Source organism: Ipomoea nil, unplaced genomic scaffold, assembly GCF_001879475.1.
Source record: "Ipomoea nil cultivar Tokyo-kokei standard unplaced genomic scaffold, Asagao_1.1 scaffold0146, whole genome shotgun sequence".
In the NCBI taxonomy this organism is placed as follows: Eukaryota; Viridiplantae; Streptophyta; class Magnoliopsida; order Solanales; family Convolvulaceae; genus Ipomoea; species Ipomoea nil.
This window is the reverse complement of record NW_017616574.1, coordinates 852,601-874,291: the sequence shown is the minus strand read 5'-3', so window position 1 is coordinate 874,291 and position 21,691 is coordinate 852,601. Positions and strand designations below refer to the sequence as shown.

Here is a 21,691-nt window from a genome sequence, read left to right as displayed (position 1 = left end):
CTTTAAAACTCATAAAAAAATGTGTTGTGTATCGATGACATGATTAAGAATTCAAAATAGAAAGATAAAGGAGAGCACAAGGATGTACGTGGTTGGGCAGTATGCCTAGATCGAAACAGTTCCTTTAATATGATATGATGACAATATATTCCTAGAGTTATAGTATCAATACTTAGCTTATATATAACCCTATACTCATGCTACATCTACAATAATATTACCCCTACTTCAAACTGCGCTGCTCCACTCTGTTCCGATCCGTTACCCTCAAACATTTGTAGCCTCTTCATTTTATATGGTCATAAAAAGCAGAATGTTTTGTCACTAGCTCTTACTCGTTACAGATAAATTAGATTAGTCTCATAGTGGTGGTGGATACCAAAATCTTGGCACAAAGAACCTGCAATCTGATCCATCATCACTGAACCTAACCAACGACATACAAAAATGGAAATCTAGAGTTGACCCACAATTGAGCTAATCTCCAACTTTCAACCCACCATAAGCCTTTTATTTAGTTCTATATTATTCACTTGGAATTATAAAAAAAAAAAAAAAGAGTAAAAAGATAATAAAAATGTGACAACTGAAATTGACTGAAGTGCAGGTTATCTCCTTTGATCTCTAGCTAGCTTTAGAAAAAGGCCCCCCCTTTTATATCACTTCTTTCTCCATCACTCGACCGGTTTCAACTCCCAGCAAAATAAAGAAAAAGATAAGAAGAAAAGACAGTGATTGATGATGGTGAGCTTCTTCACTTGGCCTTCAATTCTGTCACTAAGTCCTTTAATTGATATGGAAAGTGCAGAGGTTAGATTGGGGTCAAGTTATCAAGATCTTGATGCCCAACCACACTTTTCTTTAATTTATTCATCAACAAAAATGATAAGTGTCTACTTTTTACGAGTAAAATTCTCGTGTGAAACGCTTTGTTGGGGAGGTTTGGAAGGGCCGAGTCCAGCTTCTTGTTATCTAACCTGGCGGACTGTTAAGCAAGTATAAGGAAATAAAATTTAGTGTTCACTATTAGTTATAGCCTTTGGCCTAATGAATAATGATAAGCACTTAATTTAGCAACTAGTATCAGAACCATCAAACTTGGCGGACTCCTACACAAGTATAAGGAAATAAAATTTAGCGTTCACTATTAGTTATAGCCTTTGACCTAATGATAAGCACTAAATTTAGCAACTGGTATTAGAACCATCAAACGTGGCAGACTGCTACACAAGTATAAAGGAATAATTTATTTCTCTTTAGCTACTAACTGTAACTTTTAGCACAGTGTGATAAACGCTTGATCTTGTCACTTTTTTTTTTTTTTTTTTTTTTCCTGAATCAATTACAAGTCACAACATATCACATTAGTATTGATCATTTATTAATGAGCACATTTGGTAGGTCAAAATCTAATTGAGCACAAGATGATTTATTTATCTTTGTGGACATTATTGCCTGAACCACTTTGCTGTATTTATCTCTGCTCCCCCACCTCAACTCCATTTAAAAAAAAAAAATATAGATTGACTTATTGTTAAATTGAAAAGATCAACTCCTCAATTATGGTGATTAATTAAAGTCACAGTCAAATTAGCTAAAAATGGAGTGCCATGATCAAGTACCCACGTGTTTTGATTATTATCATGTAATATATATATATATATATATATATATATATATATGGGAAAATCAACAATTTGGTCCCTCAATTGTTAGCGAAATATCAATGTAGTCCCTTAATCGCAAAATCATCGATTTAGTCCCTGGAAATAACTGTTTTTAGTTGATTTGGCCCCTCCGACTGTTCCCCGTTGAAAATCCGGCGAGAGCTCCGATTTGCCATGGGCAATTTGGTATTTTCACCCCATATTCTTCATCCGATGCATGAATAGTGTCATGATGATCAAAGCCCAGACACCGGCATTGCTCCAGCCACCGGGAATGAGATGCAATTCCGGTCCTTCAAATGCTGCAATCCAATGCCCAACTGCAACCCCGCACAGAATAATAGCTTCTGAAAATTAGGAAGGTTAATATCCCACTTGGGATCGTGCTCTCTTGGGAAGAAATCACCATATAGACGCTTCCGAACACTCACATTGAAGAAAAAGAAGTAATGGTATACGAAAAAGAACACGAATGACCATCCTTCGAGAAATCCATTGAAGTGAGCAGGTGGGACTAATGTCAGCCAAGTAAATGCCGAAGTAACAATGGCAAGTTTCTCAAACACATTGGTATCACCGCGCAAATGTTTTTAAGGCAATAAAACCCGTATGCTGCAATCCCAATCGCCACCATCCATGGCCAGAACAGCCAACTCCAGCTAAAATACATCCAGAAGAATGGATTGAACACTACATTGACAATCCACTTAGGCACTGCAATTACAATTGCAATCACCACAGACCACTTGCACAAGTCCAAGGGGGCCAGCTGAGAAAAGCTTGATTTTATCAATTCTGCAGAGAGATTTTTCAGGCTTTCCAGGAACAAGGTCAGCTGAGAAAAGTTTGATAAAACAGTTATTTCCAGGGACTAAATCGATGATTTCGCGATTAAGGGACTACATTGATATTTCGCTAACAATTGAGGGACCAAATCGTTGATTTTCCCTATATATATATATATATATATATATATATATATATATATATATATATATATATATATATATATATATAATTGTAGAATTCATATTAATATTAATGAAGTAAGAATTATATAAATAATATATTACTAAATATAACTATGGTAACATTTAATTAAATCGAAATAAAATCAATCTTACCAATTGAAGAATGTAAGAAAAAGATATTGTGTATGCATGTGCATGGTAATAATAATGTGAAAGATAACAGAAGTTATAACGGCAGGGATATTTTTGTCCAAATAATTATGTAGTACAACATTTATAGCATAAGGTACAAAAAAAGTTAACAAAAAAAACGGACATAAAACCAGGGACATAACTTGGATTGAAGCTTATTATGTTTATATATATATATATATATATATATATATATATATATATATATATATATAATTGAGCATTTTCATTGATTGGTGTATATTAATTGCGTTATAGTTATTATTATCCACCTCTAATCTATATCCATATCTATATTTATATTCTATATCTATATCTATATATCTATATATCTATATATATATATAAAAACAAAATCCTCCTATTTCATTTTCCCGCTCAAACTTTTGTAGTAAAACTTATTTGGTAAGCAAATGTAAAATGGAAATTAATTAAAATTTATTAATTGATAATATTACATAATTACACCTTTCCTTTTTGAAAAATTATACAAGTTTATACTTCTCATATTTTCTACCTATAAATACAATGGATTGGTGAGTTTGGAATCATAATTTTTCCTTTTGCATTGTTTCCGTCTTCTTCCTGTTCTCTCTGTGGAATCATATCTTGGTGTTGCACTCATGAAAACGTAAGTATCTTTTTTTACAATTTTCAAGATTATTATTATTATTATTATTATTATTATTATTATTATTATTATTATTATTATTATTATTATTATTATTATTATTATTATTATTATTATTATTATTATTATTTTGCAATTGTAGTTTGAAGTGTTTTTAGTGCTGCTAGATCCAACGGATTGGTCATTGATGGAGACCCTGGTAACATTGACTACAAAGCTGATTTCTTAATTTTCCGGCAGCAAGGAAGGGCCGACGTTTTTCTTATCAGAAATCAAACTCTTCTTCTCCTCATAGGCAACGAAGCGTTTTGCCGAACCGAAAAGTGATTCTTTTTTTGTTTCTCTCTCTCTCTCTCTCTCTCTTTATTCCTCTGAGATAATTACAAGATGTATACGAAAAACGAAACAGAATCCTGGTTTCAACACCAAAAACACAAAAGTTAAGGATAGAGATTGAGGACTAAGTCACGGATCTGAACTAACAAATAATGTATAATATTATTAGTACAAAATAATGTATAATATTATTAGTACAAAATGTAAAAATATTATAATTAATATAATATACACTTAATATGTGTGTGTGTGTATACACTTAATGTATAATATTATTAGTACAAAATAAATTATACCTGCCTTAATAATTAATTATTAATATTATTGCCTAATAATTATGTATTTTTACCTTTTTCGGTGTAATTATTATGGTAATCTATATACATATATTTTTTTTATACTTAATATATAATATTATTGGCACAATATAAATTATTATTATCTTAATATATAATTAATTTTTAATATAATTTTCTACTTTATTAATGGTAATTATTCTAATAATTTTTCTTTCCTTCTTTCATGTAATTACTATGGTAATGTATTTAAATATTGAAAGAGAACAAGTATTATAATTAATATAATTAATGAAATTTTTATAGTAATTTCTACAATATTTGGTAATTATAATTAATGAAATTGAGAAATATAAAATTTTTTATGTGAAAATATTTTTGGCAATTTCATTAAATTATAATTAATAAAATATGAAATATAATTAAGTAAATGAAATTATATAATTAACAAAATATAAATATTTATAAAAATTTTAAATACATATATACACTTATATGCACTATACTAATCATACAAAATTTAAATGCTACTTTTTTAATTTTAAATATAATTTTTAAAGTATAAATCTATCAATATAAGTCTATACTATTATTAAAAAGGATCCTTAATTCACTAAAAATGGAAAAAGAAATGAAAGTCACTGATTAATAATATTAATAAGTTAAATAGAAAAATATAAAAGGATTATCAATCTATACTATTATTAAAAACAAAAACCTCCTTCCTTACTTTCCCGGCCAAACAATATAAAAAGAAAAAATTCTATACTATAATTAAAAACAAAATTCTATTTACTTGATTTCCCGTCAAACAATAATAAATAATACAGGTAAATAAAAAAAGGATGAAAATTAAAAAAAAAAACAAAAATATTTCACAATAATATTCTACATCATCAATTAAAAATGGAATGAAAATTAGGTAAATTGAAAAAAGAAATGAATATTAATAATTGTCAGAAAATTAAAGATAGAAAAAAGAACAAAAATTAGGTTAATTGAAAAAGGAAATGAATATTAATAATTGTCTGAAAAAAAAATGATCCATAATTGATTAAAATAGAAAAGAAAATGGTCCGATCATTGCATTTAAATTTTTCACAATAATAATATTCTACATAATCAAGTAATTGTAAATCAAAAATGAAAAGGAAATATTTTAATAATAATATTCTACATCATCAATAGTAAAGGTAAATTAAAAATGCAACAAAAATAAAAAAATGAAACAGAAATATTTCAATAATAATATTCTACATCATCAATTAAAAATGAAACGAAAATTTGGTAAAAGTATTATTGCATCTGATATTTTAATTGGCTAATTGACTAAAAATAAAAAAGAAATAATTGATTGAAAATGAATATGATATTCCTAATTGACTGAAAATATAAAAGGAAATAAATATTAATAGTTGACTGCAAATAAAAAATGATCCATAATTGACTAATATGAAGAAAAAAATTGGTTAGATCATTGCATTTTAATTAAAAATGGAAGGGAAACTAAAATTGAACGAAAATATTTCAATAATAATATTCTACATCATAAATAGTACATGCATATTTTAAACAATAGTAAAGATAAATTAAAAATAAACGGAAATATTTCAATAATAATATTATACATCATCAATTAAAAATAGAACGAAAATTTGGTAAAAATATCACTGCATATGATATTCTAATTGACTAAAAAAAAAAAAATAATTGGCTGAACATGAATCTGATATTACTAATTCACTTAAAATATAAAAGGATCGCTAATTGACTAATATTCTACCATTATATATTTTCACCCAAGTCACCAATCCTGATCGATTGAAGGTGTTAGCTCTAGACGATGATGGACAAGATTGTATTGCTACTACCAATGTCGTCTACAAAGATGTTTCAATAATGTGTAAATAAAATAGTTGCTATTATGTGTTTTTAAATGACAAAATTGATATATATATATATATATATATATATATATATATATATATATATATATATATATATATATATATATATATATATATATATATATACAAAAAAAAAATATCTTCCATACAAATTAATTAAGATAGAAATTCATTTATATAACTGAGTTGCTAGAGAACGAGCGCATTTGCCTAATTTATACAAAAAAATACTAAATAATGATAAATAAAATCTCAAAAGTTACAGCATCGCATGCGTGCAGTGTACATCTACACATTAGCTATTAATAACCAATGATAACGTCAAAACACATAAATGATCCAAACTGTATCTTTACTTGCACTATATAATATTTGATGTTCCAATTTACATAATTATATGTCGATCCAAATATTTTTAATATATAACAACAAATCCATTTTGTACATCGCACGGGCGTAAATACTAGACATAATATGATCATCCTTCAAGTTTAAAGTCATTCTCAATGTTTACAAATCATTTGGTCACTATGACGAACATACAAGTTATTGAGTTCATCACAAATTGAACTAGCCTTAATCACTGCATAATGCTAAATACATTCACGTTTAATTTAAATTCCTGATCCAGACTTTTAAAACACAACTATTATCACCAACCTATTGCCCCGACACGATTTGTTATTACTTTTCTTGGCATCTACTCAATGGTTAAATGCTACATTAGTTATCATATTTACGTGTCTAGACTATAGTGATTGTAACCACGATTTATTACATACTCGATGTTTACAAATCATTTGGTCACTATGAACGTACAAGTTATTGAGCTCATCACAAATTGAATTAGCCTTAGTCGCTGCATAATGCTAAAGTCATTCAGGCTTGAATTCCTAATCCTGGAGACTTTTAAAACACAACTATTATCATATTGCCCCAACACGATTTGTTATTACTCTCCTTGGCATCTACTCCAAGGTTAAACACTATATTAGTTATCATATTTACATATCTAGATTATATTGATTGTTGCCACTAAATTCTTTCTTCATCGGCTCTTGGGTCTCCCAGGTGATTCAAATTCCTTCAATTTTTATTTCAAGTATTTCCACAATGGAGCAACCCCAACCGAGTTGACCGGGTAGTTGGCTTTGTTATTACAAAGTTCTAAGTTTGACTTGTTGTGGAGCAACTTATTAGCCTTTTTGGTTTGAGCATGTCCGGTTATAAGTAACAAAGACTGATTTACCTGGTCCATTACCACTGGCTAGGGTTGGTTTTACCCAGCTCACCTTCGTGTAGAGACTGCAGCAAAAAAAAAAAAAAAAAAAAAAAAAAAACATAGGCCGAAGTGTTAAATAGGCCCATCTACTACTGCGAAGTGATCAATTCTCACAACGAACTAAATTAAAGTATAATCAACCACACTTACCAGCTAAATTTGTTCGATTGACTTTTTTTTTTATAGGTTGCTAACAGGTTGCCTATTCAATTATTAAAAAATAAAATAAAATAAAATTAAAATTAAAAAAAAAAAAAAAAGAATTTCAGCCACCGGCTGTCCGGCGAGGACAGCCGGTGGTGGCTACGTATTTCAAAGACAGCCGTGGTTATCCGGCGAGGACAGCCGGACAGCCATGACTGTCAAACATCAGGTCTAGATCTGGCCGTTATGGACGGCCATGGCCGTCCCCAGACTGCCATGGCCGTCTGGAACGAGGGCCATGGCCGCCGCCCTCGTTCCATGACGTTTGAGGTCCAGATCTGGACCTCATGTTTGACAGCTGTGGCTCTCCTCGCCAGACGGACAACCGGACAGCCACGGTTGTCTGTGAAATACGCAGTCACCGGTTGTCCTCGCCGGACAGGCGGTGGCTGAAATTCTTCTTTTTTTTTTTTTTTTTTTTTTTTTTTTTTTTTTTTAAATTTTATTTTTATTTTATTTTTTAATAATTGCGTAGACAACCTATTAGCAACCTGCAATTTTGCAAAAAAAGTGAATTGTACAAATTTAGCTAGTAAATGTTGCTGATTAAACTTTAATTTAGTTCGTGGTGAGAATTGAGCACTTTGCAGTAGTAGATATGCCTATTTGACATTCTGCCAAAAACATATTATATTGCAGTTTTCACACTTATTACATGCATACAGTCCTTATAATTTGCCCAGGCCTTTAGTCAATTCCAGTTGCAATAAAAATGTGGCATAGATTATTGACATAACGGATGATATGATCCTATAATAAACTGAATGGTCAGATCAGTCATTGTTGAGACTTGGCACTAACTAAAGATGAACCCACTTGTTTCATGTTTTTATTCTTTGACAAACCGAAAGGCTACAGTCAACTTCATCTTATTACTGTCAACTTGTGCCAATTAAAATGAAAATTATAAAAGCATAGAGAATCTTAATTATTAGCAGTATGAAATTAATGTAGCTGCTAACCCCTCACAAAACCACACCCGGCCCGTTAGGGTTTAATTTTGAGTTATATTCTCCTAGCCCCCGACTATTATTGATGATTGTTTTAAATGCTTTGAATCTTTGACTATTACGATAATATTTTGGGTTGGAATTGAGATATACTCGTGTACTTATCCAATTATTTCATCAACGAATTTATGTTAAATATTATACTTAGTTACCAATGGTAATTTTATTTGATGATACTTGCATAACAATCAATATATCAATATCATGTTTCAAGTGGCAAAATGTAAGCCTTCATCCAACAATTATACATTAAAAAGTGCCCACTTATATATGAATACATCAACGATCTATAATTTAAGTGAGAGGAGTTTGATTTTTCTCGAAGTAAAATCTCATATTTGAACAACTTTGCAAATAAAGCCATTAGTGCTAAAAAGAGCATGTGATAATTAAGTCTCATGTTATTTTGAAACTAATATAATATAACATAGTTAATTATGTTACAATTATTATATCAACAAAGAAAAGTTGAAAACTAAATAAAATATTTCATAAAAAGATTTTTTTTTTCAAATATAATGTTTTAGTGTAGCCATGATTGGATGCTTAACATTTTTCTTGTAATTCTACTATCCATATACATACCTAGTAGTCATCAATACCGCGTATAAGGTAAACTAGTTATCGCACGCGCATTATATTGTGCGAATCATCCAATGTCCAATGTGTATTTTTAAATTGGTATTTTAGAATTTATCAAAGTATCATTCGGTATCCTGGCGCATATTAATGCAAGATTATCAAATTTTTCATAAAAGTAAATATTTCAAGAATACATAAGTACATAACTTTGACTTGTGGAAGAAATGTTAGATTAACTAGTGGAATAATAGTTTTAGAGGGAAGCATCCTCACTAGATAGTACCCTAAGCATAATTTTTGCAACACAAAACCCTATTAATTAGCGTGATCTATGCTTCCTCTTGTTGGCACTTCGACTAGAAATGAATTCTTGATTTGATCTAGTCTCCTGGTGTGTTTTACTGCAATTTTAGTGCCTTGCCGCAGTGCACCTTCAAAAACAAAACCAAATTCCCTTCCCCAAAAAGATAGAGATAATATGCATAGTTTCCATATGTGTAGAATATATATTGTAAATTAGGTGTATTGTTTCATCAATTCACAATGCATGATTCTAATTAATTGACCAAAGTTAATGTTAAATTTTATATTGCATTTTTTAAACAACCATCAAAACGAACTATTATTGCGAAATCAAATCACGAGTACAATGAGGGATATCTGCGTCCCACACCTCCCGACCAATATACGAGCAAGAAGCTTTGGCCAGAGAGTAAGCAATATAATCACATATTCATAGTATATGTTTAACAATTATGTCAATTTTAATTGAGATGTGGTTTGAACTTAAGACCTTCCTTATGAATAGTTAACGGAATATTTCGTTACTAAAATTTACACTGACAGAGTGAAAGAGTTTTTAGGAAAAGTAAATGATATAATAGATGGCCGGTAAAGTAGTAAAAATAATAAAAATACTAAAATCAAAATAATATGAACTATTATTTCAACAAACAATTACACTAACATTTTTTAATTCCACATATGAGTCTAACTTTATTGGCTCTTATTAGGTTTGTAGATTGTAGATGTACATTATAAGTGGTCGGAGAGTTTCATTTCCGGCCGGTCTCTCCGGTGATATAAGGCCTGATTGTCAAAGATTATACTATCTCTTTTCATCATCAAAAGGAAATGGAAAAATGGTCAAATAAACCATCAAACTTTACCTGAAAAGTCAATTAGACCCTTAAACTTTTTTTTTTTTTTTTTATGTTAAAATTAAATCCATCAACATTTTATTTTGGTGCAATAAAGTCTAAAAACCAGTTAGTGACTTGTGATAGATACCAAGTCACTAGTATTTGGGCAACATGGGCTGTTTTCCCTCACATGAAGTAAAAAAAACTAAACAGAAAGAATTGAGATCAGACTGCAATATGAATGTAAGTCCATTAGATCAAAGCCGCCACCACACAAATGGTTTTCAGATTCGGAATTCTCATATTTAAATGGCGACAAGCCGTACCGTTGCAGCGACTACTCCAGAGAGATCCAAATCTTGTACACGATCGTACGTACAACACTGTTTGTTTCATGGACTACATGCAATATAATCTTAACCTTTGCACCGACTCTTCTATTGGCTTATTGGTCAATGGGGTCTAATGAAGGTCTGTTCACTGTACTCTTTATTTCCACCCAAACAAAAGCAACAATCCACTTTGAAACAGACAATAATAATGGTACGTAAATGCAGATATGCAATGCATCATCTAACCATGGAGTTTTAAAGGTTTTTTTTTTTTAAGAATTGAATTATGAGGTTTCCTCATTCCCCAACTCGATTTTTTACACAAAATAAAGTATCTAAGAAAAAACTGGGTATTATAGTTTGCAAGTATCTGCGTCAATAATGCCACATCATTATATTAAAAAAAAAAAATTACTCACTAGGTAGCACGGGAATAGAAAATGGAGAAACAAAATGAATGCATGAAAGTATGGTTATATATATATTTGTGAGCATTCTCGAAATACATTGATCAATTAATCTAAAGTAAATTAATAGTTCTGCTTTGCTAGTTGTTGTTGAGGATAAAGACATACACGCATTTGAGTATTCGTGGACTAATTGAGACACTCTATGATTTGTCTTCACTACCAACACTCCAAGGCAAGAGTGTAAGATGTACACATATTTGGGGCTTGGGGTGCAATCCTTTTATATTTCTGAGCATTTAATCATTTTGATTGAGTGCACATCTATAAATAGTAATTAATTTTTGAAAATATTAGTATAATTTTATTTTTCATAAAAAATTAATATTAACAACTTTTATGTTGTTGTTTAGGTTGCGATACACTATTTTAATTAAATGGGTGTGTGGAACAAGCAGCGCGTGCAGAACATGTACGTGCGATTGCATATGTTATCCGATGATCCAGCAAGATACGAAGTAGTACATAAAATTTGATCGAGAAGATTCAGTTAAGAGTGGACTATATATGTGTATAGTCAGAGGGATGACTCCCAACAAATTAGATTAATGCCCAAAGTCAACGCCTGGCCAGGATCGGCCAACCTTTATGTGGTAAAAGAAATACTGTGAAAGTAGATAGTATGTAGTCAGCATGATGCATTCATTTATTCATACCTCTACTTTTAGTTTTAAGTTTGATGTTGTTAGACAGTTAGAGTAGTGCGCTTGATCTCTAGATGTCAAAAAGTCTTTTTAAATTAAAAGAGAAAAAATACCTTTAGCTTTTATTACCTACTGAACTAGTGAGTTAAGTATTTGTAGACTGCAAGTTACTTATTTGAATGAGCAAAAGTGCCACTTCGATTTCAAACTATTAACAAGACGGAGGATATATCAAAAGTGAAATATCAACAATTTATAGACTAAGTCCATTATCTCACTTGAATCAAAAATATTTTTTTTTTTTTTTGCTTTCTTCGAGACTGGCCTCTTAGCTAGTCTTTAAACCAATTGATGTATTATTAGTAAGTTGGTTGTTTGTGAATGAATTATTGTCACTTTTGGTTCCTCAATTATTATTCACTTTTTATATTTGGTTCCTAACTATTAATCTTGTCATAGTTGGTGGACAAATATACTTTTGTTGCTATATTTAATTTTGCTGACCAAATCTCCAGCAACTATTCATCAGAAAGTGCAAACTTTCTCTCACCCGAAGTTACTACAAGGGAAAAAGCTAAGCATCCGTTCAAATCTAAATAAACAATATTATTACTAAAATTTGCCCTTGCAGCAACTTTGGATAAGAAAATATTAACATTTTTGGCAAGTGATTGCCAAAGATTTGACCCGTAGAATCAAATGTGGCAACAAAAACATGCTTGTGCACTTAATGTAGCAAAATGCTAGTCAGATACCAAATGTGTGAAGTGAGTAATAGTCAAAAGAGTAAAAGTGACAATAACTCATTTGTCAAGTATAATTAATGTGCATTAAGTGGTGAAAAGAAGATGAATTTTCTAACTCACTAAATAGAACATCAACAGTGTAGGAATATTCAAATACTTGATAGAATCCATTTTAAAAATAATTCCTAATCTGATAGGAAATTAATAAGATTATGCCAATCCCATCTCAATTTTTTTTTTTTTTTTTTGAAAACCAACCGCGTTGGCATATATTAATGAATAAATGGAGAAATAGAATCAGGAGGGACAATGTCCCAATACAACAGAGTGTCCTGACTAAAAGCTATTGTAGCTAAGGTATGAGCATGTAAATTAATTGATCTAGACACATAATTTAACGAATAATGACTAAATAAAGTTAAAGTCGTCCGACAATGGTCAATGACGACTCCAACATAAGATAGAATAGTCGCTGGACTTGATCGTAAGGAACTCTGTAACTCTGAGCAATCCGTGAGGAGATCCACATCTAGTTCGTTTCGACTTTTAAACCATGATAAAGCCTCTTTGCAAGCAAGTGCCTCCGCCATAAGAGATGAGAAACAGTTTGGAAGCCTGCCGTTGGTTGCCGCCTTGAAGGTACCATCCGGGTTCAATAGTACGACGCCGTATGCTGCCTCCCCACTCAATAGTACGACGCCGTATGCTGCCTCCCCACTCAGCGTAAGTAGAGGTAATGTATAAAACAATATATCATAACAAGTTTATTAATCTTAACATAATACTTTAATTTTAACACTATTGAATATAATCAACTCTATAATCATCAGAATTCATATAGTTGCGTGAGATAAAACTAAGTAATTAAAAAACAAATAGACATAACTTTTGACACATTGATAATTAAAACTCTTGATCCTGTAATTAAGAGTAAATACCACCTATGGTCCCTCGAGTTTGGTGGTATCACCATCAATGGTCCCTAACTTCCGTAATTACCATCCGTCATCTTCCGAGTTGTGAAAAGTTACCTTCTAGCGTCCTTCCGTTACTTCCTCCCGTCTTAGCCGTCAAAATGGAGGGTAATAAAATGTCATTTGACTTATACGAAAAGGGTTAATACCAGCCAAGGTCCCTCGAGTTTGGTGGTTTGGCCATCTTTAGTCCCAAACAATATTAAAGAAAGTTGGTGGTTTCTCAACTTCCAACTCGAACTCCCTCTTCTCCTATACAATAAATATTAAAGAAAATTTACAAATGTATAGTATTCTCCTCTTCAATTTCTCTCAACGCCATTGCCTACATATTAGCAGAATTCATATATATTCACACAAAAATGAGAGAAGAAATTTAAACATGGGAATAGTGGTATTGAGTAGCCGGATATCTCTAATATACATCCTGTGGAAATCCGTTGGAGGAAGAAGTAGAAAATGCTTCTCCCCAGTTACCACGGCGTATAGATTTTCATAATGATCTTTATGGAACGATGTCTCCGTCAAATCATTCCCAATCCAGAGGTTCACGGCATCAGGAAGGCATCCCAGGGCCTCGGATGCCCAGGAAAAATGGGGCTCACAGTCCGAACCGAGAGCCTCATACTTCGAACGGAAGAAATCATTCTGTTGCTGCAGGTAAGCGATGGTGGAACTGTTGTCGGATTGGAGAACCTTTGACAGAGCGTCAGGGAAAGAGAGCTGCTCGACATGTGCTGAGGCGAAGCAGAGGGAAGAAGGGGAGGTAGGAAGGGAGGTAACGAAGTCAGCTTGGGCGGTTGAGATAAGGTGGAGGGAAATGGTGGAGGAGGAGAGGGCGTCGAGGAGGTACTGGGTAGAGTGCCAGAGAGTGGTGGCCGGCCAGTGGTTGATGGCGGAGGAGATGAGGCATGGCTTGTTGGGGGAAACATAGTCGCAGAGGAAATGAAGAGGCGTAGGTGGACAGAGGAGGCGTTCGATTTGAGAGGTCGTGCCTAAACTCGAGGGACCTTGGTTTGACAACAGAATCTTGCTAAGATATCCAATTCCATCCTTGAGCACCCAAACTTAATTGGGACTAAAGATGGCCAAACCACCAAACTCGAGGGACCTTGGCTGGTATTAACTCTTTTCGTATAAGTCAAATGACAATATTACCCTCCATTTTGACGGCTGAGACGGGAGGAAGTAACGGAAGGACGCTAGAAGGTAACTTTTCACAACTCGGAAGACGACGGATGATAATTACGGAAGTTAGGGACCATTGATGGCGATGCCACCAAACTCGAGGGACCATAGGTGGTATTTACTCTAATTAAAATCATAAATGGTTGGAAAATTCAAAATTAAGATGGAGTGTACAAATTAAATATGGACTAGTATGTAATAATATATGCTAAGATTGATTGAAAACATGATTAAAAACGCAGCCACATTATATATGACAATAATATAATGGAGATAGTGGATGGACTGTTCATTGTTGACCCCATTTCGCAAAGCTAAGATGGGGACATCACTCCTCTCTCCCCCACCCCCCAAATCACACATAATAATATATATACATCTCTACCTCTGTTACAATTATCTAGAAGGAAGAAAAACCCATCCCCACCCCACCCCACCACATGAATTAGCCATGTTACAAAGGAGCACTACTATAGACATCTATCAATATTGCCTACCAAACTCTATTTACAATAGCCACCCATCCATTATTATGGGACTCCCTAGCTATGAGTATATTTGCACATTGGATGCTCTTGTCTTGTGTCTTTATTAGATATCTTTTCTGTCAATTCTTCTACTTTTCTTATTTTCTTTTGGGTGCTAATTGCAAGAATTTTTTTATTAAGAACTAATATATATATATATATATATATATATATATATATAGTGAAATCCAGTTACTTTTTTCATATAAAAATACCATGTAAGTGATAAGCGATGATAGTATGTATTAATTAAGTGCTGATAGTAATAAACGAGGTCGATCATGGATTCATGGTTGGGAGTAGATAGGTCACTAGAGAAGCATGAGTAGGTGATACTTAGAGAGAGGTATGTATATATGTAGTAGTGGCCTGGGTTGGAGAAAGGAGTAATGACAATGTTGGTAATGGCCGTTAGTACGTGATGATAAGCGATATACATAGGTGCTAGTGGACTGTAAGTACACTACTGAAAAATATTGAAATATATCACAAATTTCATGGATTTGATTACAGAAGTCCATTATAATAAATTATAGTACGTAGTCGATAGATAAGTACTTGTGGGGTTTGTATAATGGCAAAACTAAATTTAGTGTAAACGTTATAGCAATAATGATGAGTGAAATTTATGTATTTTTTGTGTATAAAACATTTTTCTTTGACTCCCTTGTTTTTTTAATCAAAAGAAAGGGAAACCCAAGACCAAATGAAGCAGAACGTACAAAGTAGTGATAATAAGAAACAGACACTAACAATGATTTTGATTCTTATTTTTAATGTGTAAACCCATGAACCAAATACACCTTAGGTTCAAACCTCGACCTAATTAAATATTCAAATCACAGTGTTCCAATTGAGATCTTTACAAATTTGAAAGGTTGGGAAGTGGTGACATATATGAAAGAGTTAGGGAAGAAGCAAAACGATGGAGATGGAACATATAATGTGAAGGATAGAATGAATTGAAGCACTATGGGGATGGGAGTCAGTGCTAGCTGTACTATATATCCATTATTCTAACAATCCTGCAGCTGATCTGATAGCCACAACCATAAATTAGCTTAGTTTGGTTCACCACCACTGTTACGTTACACTGCTATTGTTAGTTACCCATACGCAACTTCACAATAAATCTTATTCTCCATCAATTCCAACTCCATATTGCTAACTCCACTTCTTACTTACTACGGGCTTTCTCGTAAATCAAAAACATAATTTCGTAATTCGATTTCAATTGATGAGTAAAAGAAATTTCTTAAGACTTCATATTTCATTGCGAAAATTTGTGAATATTATAGTGTTGTGTATAAGTCTCGTTAATCATAGTGAACTTGCATGGTATCAAAGCCCCAAAGGTAGTGATGAAATGCTAGCTACCTCATTAGGCCCAACACAACTATTGATTTGCATTACCACTAAGCCAAAAATCAATCGTTATATTGTGGAGAATTAATTTTAAAAATGTTCATTGATTATTGATATTTATCAATTTTTATCTTTCACTTTTAATTGGATCATAAATAGTCATTTGACTATTGACATTTACCAAATTTATCATTGACTTTCAAATTGACCATAAATGGTCCTTTGTTTATTGATTTTGTTTTAAATTTGGTCATTCAGTTAAATATCCATTTAATAAACATTAAATTTAATGATAATAATGTAAAAATTAAATTCATAAATTTAATACATTGTGTCCATTATTAGTGGGAATGTAAAGAACCAAAGTTTTACATTATTAGCCTTAAATTTAATATAATGTTTATTAAATGGATATTTAACTAGAAGACCAAATTTGGTAAAAAAAAAATCGATAGTCAAAGGATCATTTATGATAAAATTGAAAGTTGATGATGAAAATTGGTAAAGACCAATAGTCAATGGACTATTTATGGTCCTATTGAAAGTCGGTGATAAAAATTGGTAAATATCATAGTCAGGGACCATTCCTGGAATGAACTCTATTGTGGATCAAGGTTTATTATGAGCATTGTAAACCATGGTTCAAATTATGTTATTGGGCAACTGCTTGGAGGCTTGTGTCCAGCATTTTGCCATCTAAACGTGGCGGTTGATTGCTACACAGACAAGTATAAGAAAATAGGGTCTATCACGATCATTGTGAATAATGCTAGTCCATATTATGTTGTTGGGTGGTGGTTTGGAATGCCAAATCCAGCATCATATCATCAAAACGTAGCACTGACTGCTACGCCCGCATGTAAGTATAAGCAAATAAAGTTCCTGACATATGTAACAGATACATTCAGTTACAACTGAATATACATAATCTGTTAACTGGAAGTATATAATATGGATCAAGAGTTTACAATATTGTGAATGGTGGACTTTGGCTAGTTATGAAGTAACACAGTTTTATTTCATTATACTGACCTAATAACAATGTCACATTTTAATAACGAGATGCTAAACTTGACCTTCCAGGCCTCTCTCCCAATCCAACCAACTTAACCAAACAAGGAAACTTCTAGGAATTCCCTGAGCTAGCTGGTTAATTAGTGACTTACATGCAAGAAGTCCAGCTAGCTAGCCCACCATCATATCATTTTCCCAAGGGTGTCTGTAAATTGTAAAGATGATCGGATCGGATCGATAGATACTCTTTGACAAATGATACAATAATCAGATGATTCTGGAGGTCCTACACAAGAAGAAGATGCTAAAGAGGTCCCCATCCTACAACATATATGCATATTACTGTTCTCTCTCTCTCTCTATATATATGTATGTGTGTCTACATACTGTGCTTTCTATGTATCATTTTTCTGCTCTCATCTCGATCTCAACCATTATATTTTCAATGGGCTCATCATCATTCTACTGGATTATGTGTTTCTTATTAAATTATATATTTATATCACATTATTCCTTCAACTTCAAAATCACAATTATAATTTACAATGTTATATGTGTCAGCTTGAGCTGGACACACAGCTAGCTAGAATAGTAGTTTTCATCTATTCCATACTAATCAATAGTGTTTAAGGTGTCCAATTATGCCCACTAAGTAAACAACTCTATATTAAGATGTGGTTTGTTACTTCCCCACCACTTAAAACATAACAATTAATTAAATTTTCTGAAAGGTTATTTCAAAATATTTGATTTATCTAAACATTCCTGAAGAAAATATTTCAAAAAACAAAAAATAATAATATGATAAATTTGACACATTTCTTTTATAGGAAAAAATTAAAGAATTTGGTCAAAATAAGTTCATATATATGTTTTGCTTTTTAGCACCCGCATGATGTATGGTTCAAATCCTACCAAGAAAATAAATATGAGGTATGAATTTGGTCTGTTGTAAGCATTAGTCTACAAATATTTGGGAGCTTGTAAGCCAATTGAGACATATCCTGTTATTTACCTCCTTCACTTAAGTTTAGGGTTTAAACTTATAAAAAAGAATTTGATCACCCTTAAATTACAATAACTTTCCAACTTTTTACGGAATCATATTTCTAATTTATCCAAACTATCTCATCTCAAAACACGCACTAAACATGACAATTATATTTCATACCGTTTAAATTATTAAGAAAATTTAAACTTTACTAGCTACAAAACAACATCATTTGACTATTCACAAATAGATCAATAATGATAAATATTAAAGATTGAGCCATTTAATTTATCCACATTGCAAATTAAAGTGCAAAATTTTGAATTTTTTTAATTGGAGTACCTAGTTAGACCTAGAAATTTTAAATTTAAATAAAGCTCTAGAGGACCAAATAGGAAAATTAGGGCAATCTATGCATCACTTTAATGATGATTAATTCTCTATTCCTTAAAAAAATGTTGTAACTATATATGCCCATCACATGGGTAGATATATAAATTATTTATTTATTTCTCTCCCTATATATGTCTTTTCCAAAACTAATTAGTGGTAGGGTCTTTGATGCATAAAATTTCAAAATGCAAGTTGGGTAGGAATTGATGTCTCTTTGAGACAGATTTTTGAGAAGTACAACCAGATATTACATAGGACCACATCAAACGAAAGTGAAGTGCCAGTCTCTATTAAAGATTGATTACTGTTTGACCACACCATTGTTTATATTCCCATCCTTAAAAATTATATATTTTTATCATTAATAAACAATAATTAATTGTATTAATCATTTCCTAGGAATAGCTTATTAGCTTGTCCCCATGGTTAATGTTGTCTAATAGAGTTTCTAGCTTTCATGTTTCTTTGCACTCAACATTATGATTAACAATTTAAGGTTGCAAATTAATTACATTAAATTAATAATATAACCAATTCTTGTGTCCCATGTTGGTTTCTTTTTAGATTATTGAATATACTATATATTATATTGATAAGTGTCTCAAATTGCCATCATTTGGCATTCTTCAAGTTGTTAAGGAGGTGTCTCATCAACCAAATTACTATATATTTTATTACTTTATCATGATTTTTTAACCTCTAAAAAATTATTATATTTAATTAAGAAATTGATCTTTTCCCCTCCAAACTTTCTTTTCATGATGTGGTTCAAGTCATTGGGTATCCATAAATTGGCTGGCCTTACCACTAATTAAAAAGTAAATTTAGTTACTAATAAGATGATGTCTCATCAGGAGGAAAGTGTGTAGGGAAATATAGGCAATGAATGATATGTAGCATTACTAATTTAGTTATAAAGGCATGTTTTTTTTTTTTTGGTTAGATACGGAAGGAAAGAAAATCAAAATACAAAAATCTTGATTGAGTCATGTAAATACAATCAGATGCAAGTAGATACTTATGCCCTCTAGAGAATTGTCAAACTCATGAAATCCAAATCATATTTGGTTACAACGATTATGAGAAAGGATTGAGTATTCAATAATAGTAAACAATATGATATTTAAAAATTTTTGTTATCATTTTATACTATAACAAGAATCTTTATTCTAAATCGAGCAAGCAATGCTTGAATGAATCTAAAAACATTTAACAAGGAAATAATTATAAATGAATCAATTTTGATATATAATTTTTTTTTTCTATATTTGTGGGTTTTGTCTCATATATTCCTAAGGAAAACAAGTGAGAGGAAGGATATGATCATACACAACTGCACACACAACATTTATATAGGACAAAATTTAAGGTTGGTGAAATTAAGAAACTCATCAATTGATTCTATATATATATATATATGCATAATATATCTATCTAGAATATAATTCATGTATGTATATATGTATTTATATGTACTTACCTTCCAAAATGAAGCGTGCAAGCAAAAAAACATGCAACTAAATTCCCATGATGACAACAATAGCAAATGAGAGAGTGAAGAGTGAAGATAGAGGACATCTTTGTGGGAACCGTCCTAAAAAGTTATGGTGCCAACCACTACTAATGAAAGGTCAAATGCATATGGGCAAAACCTTATCTCTCTCTCATCAACATGTTCTTTCATTCCCAACACATGACATATTGATATCTAATGCCAAGAAAGGGAAGAACAGAAAATCTTTTGCCCTTTAACATAAAGAGTTAGAGACAAGATGGAGAGAAGCAAACAAGAAATGGGAGAGAGGGGAGAAGTTTTAATTAAACTCTTGGTGAAAGGGGAAGAAATAAAATTTAGAAGAGTGGGAGTGGGGGAAGGTAGAAAGGAAAGAAAGTGAAATTATGGGGGAAAAGGAGAAATATAATGTCAATTATTGCAGGAAAAAAAATCTGTATAACGTATCATAATTTTATTTTTTATTTTTCCTTAGGGACTGAGTTGTCAGTTTGGTCTTGTTGACTTTGTTGTGTAGTGATTAAGGGGTGTATAGTAAATAACTGATGGGGCCTTTGGCCCTTCCCCCTACCAAAAAAAAAGTAAATAACTGTTAACTATTGCGCTGAGTTTGACTAGTTGGTAGCATTAGCTGATTGTAAAAAGATGATTGGTAAATTAATTGTTAGCTGATTACATGAAAAATGATGATTTTTTTTTAAAAAATTGATCGTAAAAGCTGCTTTGATCCGTTTTTTGAATTTTAACGTTTTGGAACAATAAACTGTTACAAAAAGCTAATTAATCAAACACTTATATTGACTGTTTAACCAATTTAAACAATTAACAGTGGTCAAATTAAGTCAAAATTTGCGGATAAACTAACTATTTTACCAAACAAGCGGGCCTAACTGTTCTGATCTGATGAGTTCTGAAAGAAGTGGCCTGTAAATGTTGTTGTGATTGATGCATATATGTGATGCGGTAGGTCATGCAATTAGCCATAGCATTGATATGAAACCACAAAATTAAGGATCGCAATCTAATCGGGTGTGTGGGATTGAATCGCATCTCTCCCTACCTCCATTAAATCTCTTTCATTCTATCAATTCATCCCCAAAATGAATAATAGTGCAATAGTACAGCAGGTTGAATAATGAAAAGGGGGGTGGGGAGGGGAGATGGTAAAGAAAGCAAGTCAACGCTTCACCAAAAAAAAAAAAAAAAAAAAAAAAAGAGATGACGTCAGCTTCCACGTCACCTTCCAGCATGTCCAAACCCTTTAAAATGAGCATCACATGCCAATTCGCCTTAACCAAATTTCCCATTCCTTTCCAT

At 31.8% G+C, this 21,691-nt stretch overlaps 1 pseudogene; it reads right to left on the bottom strand.

Moving 5' to 3' along the window:
• Positions 1 to 13,759: 13,759 nt before the first annotated feature.
• On the bottom strand, positions 13,760 to 16,508 carry LOC109173863 (annotated as a pseudogene).
• Between the last annotated feature and the right edge of the window lie 5,183 nt (positions 16,509 to 21,691).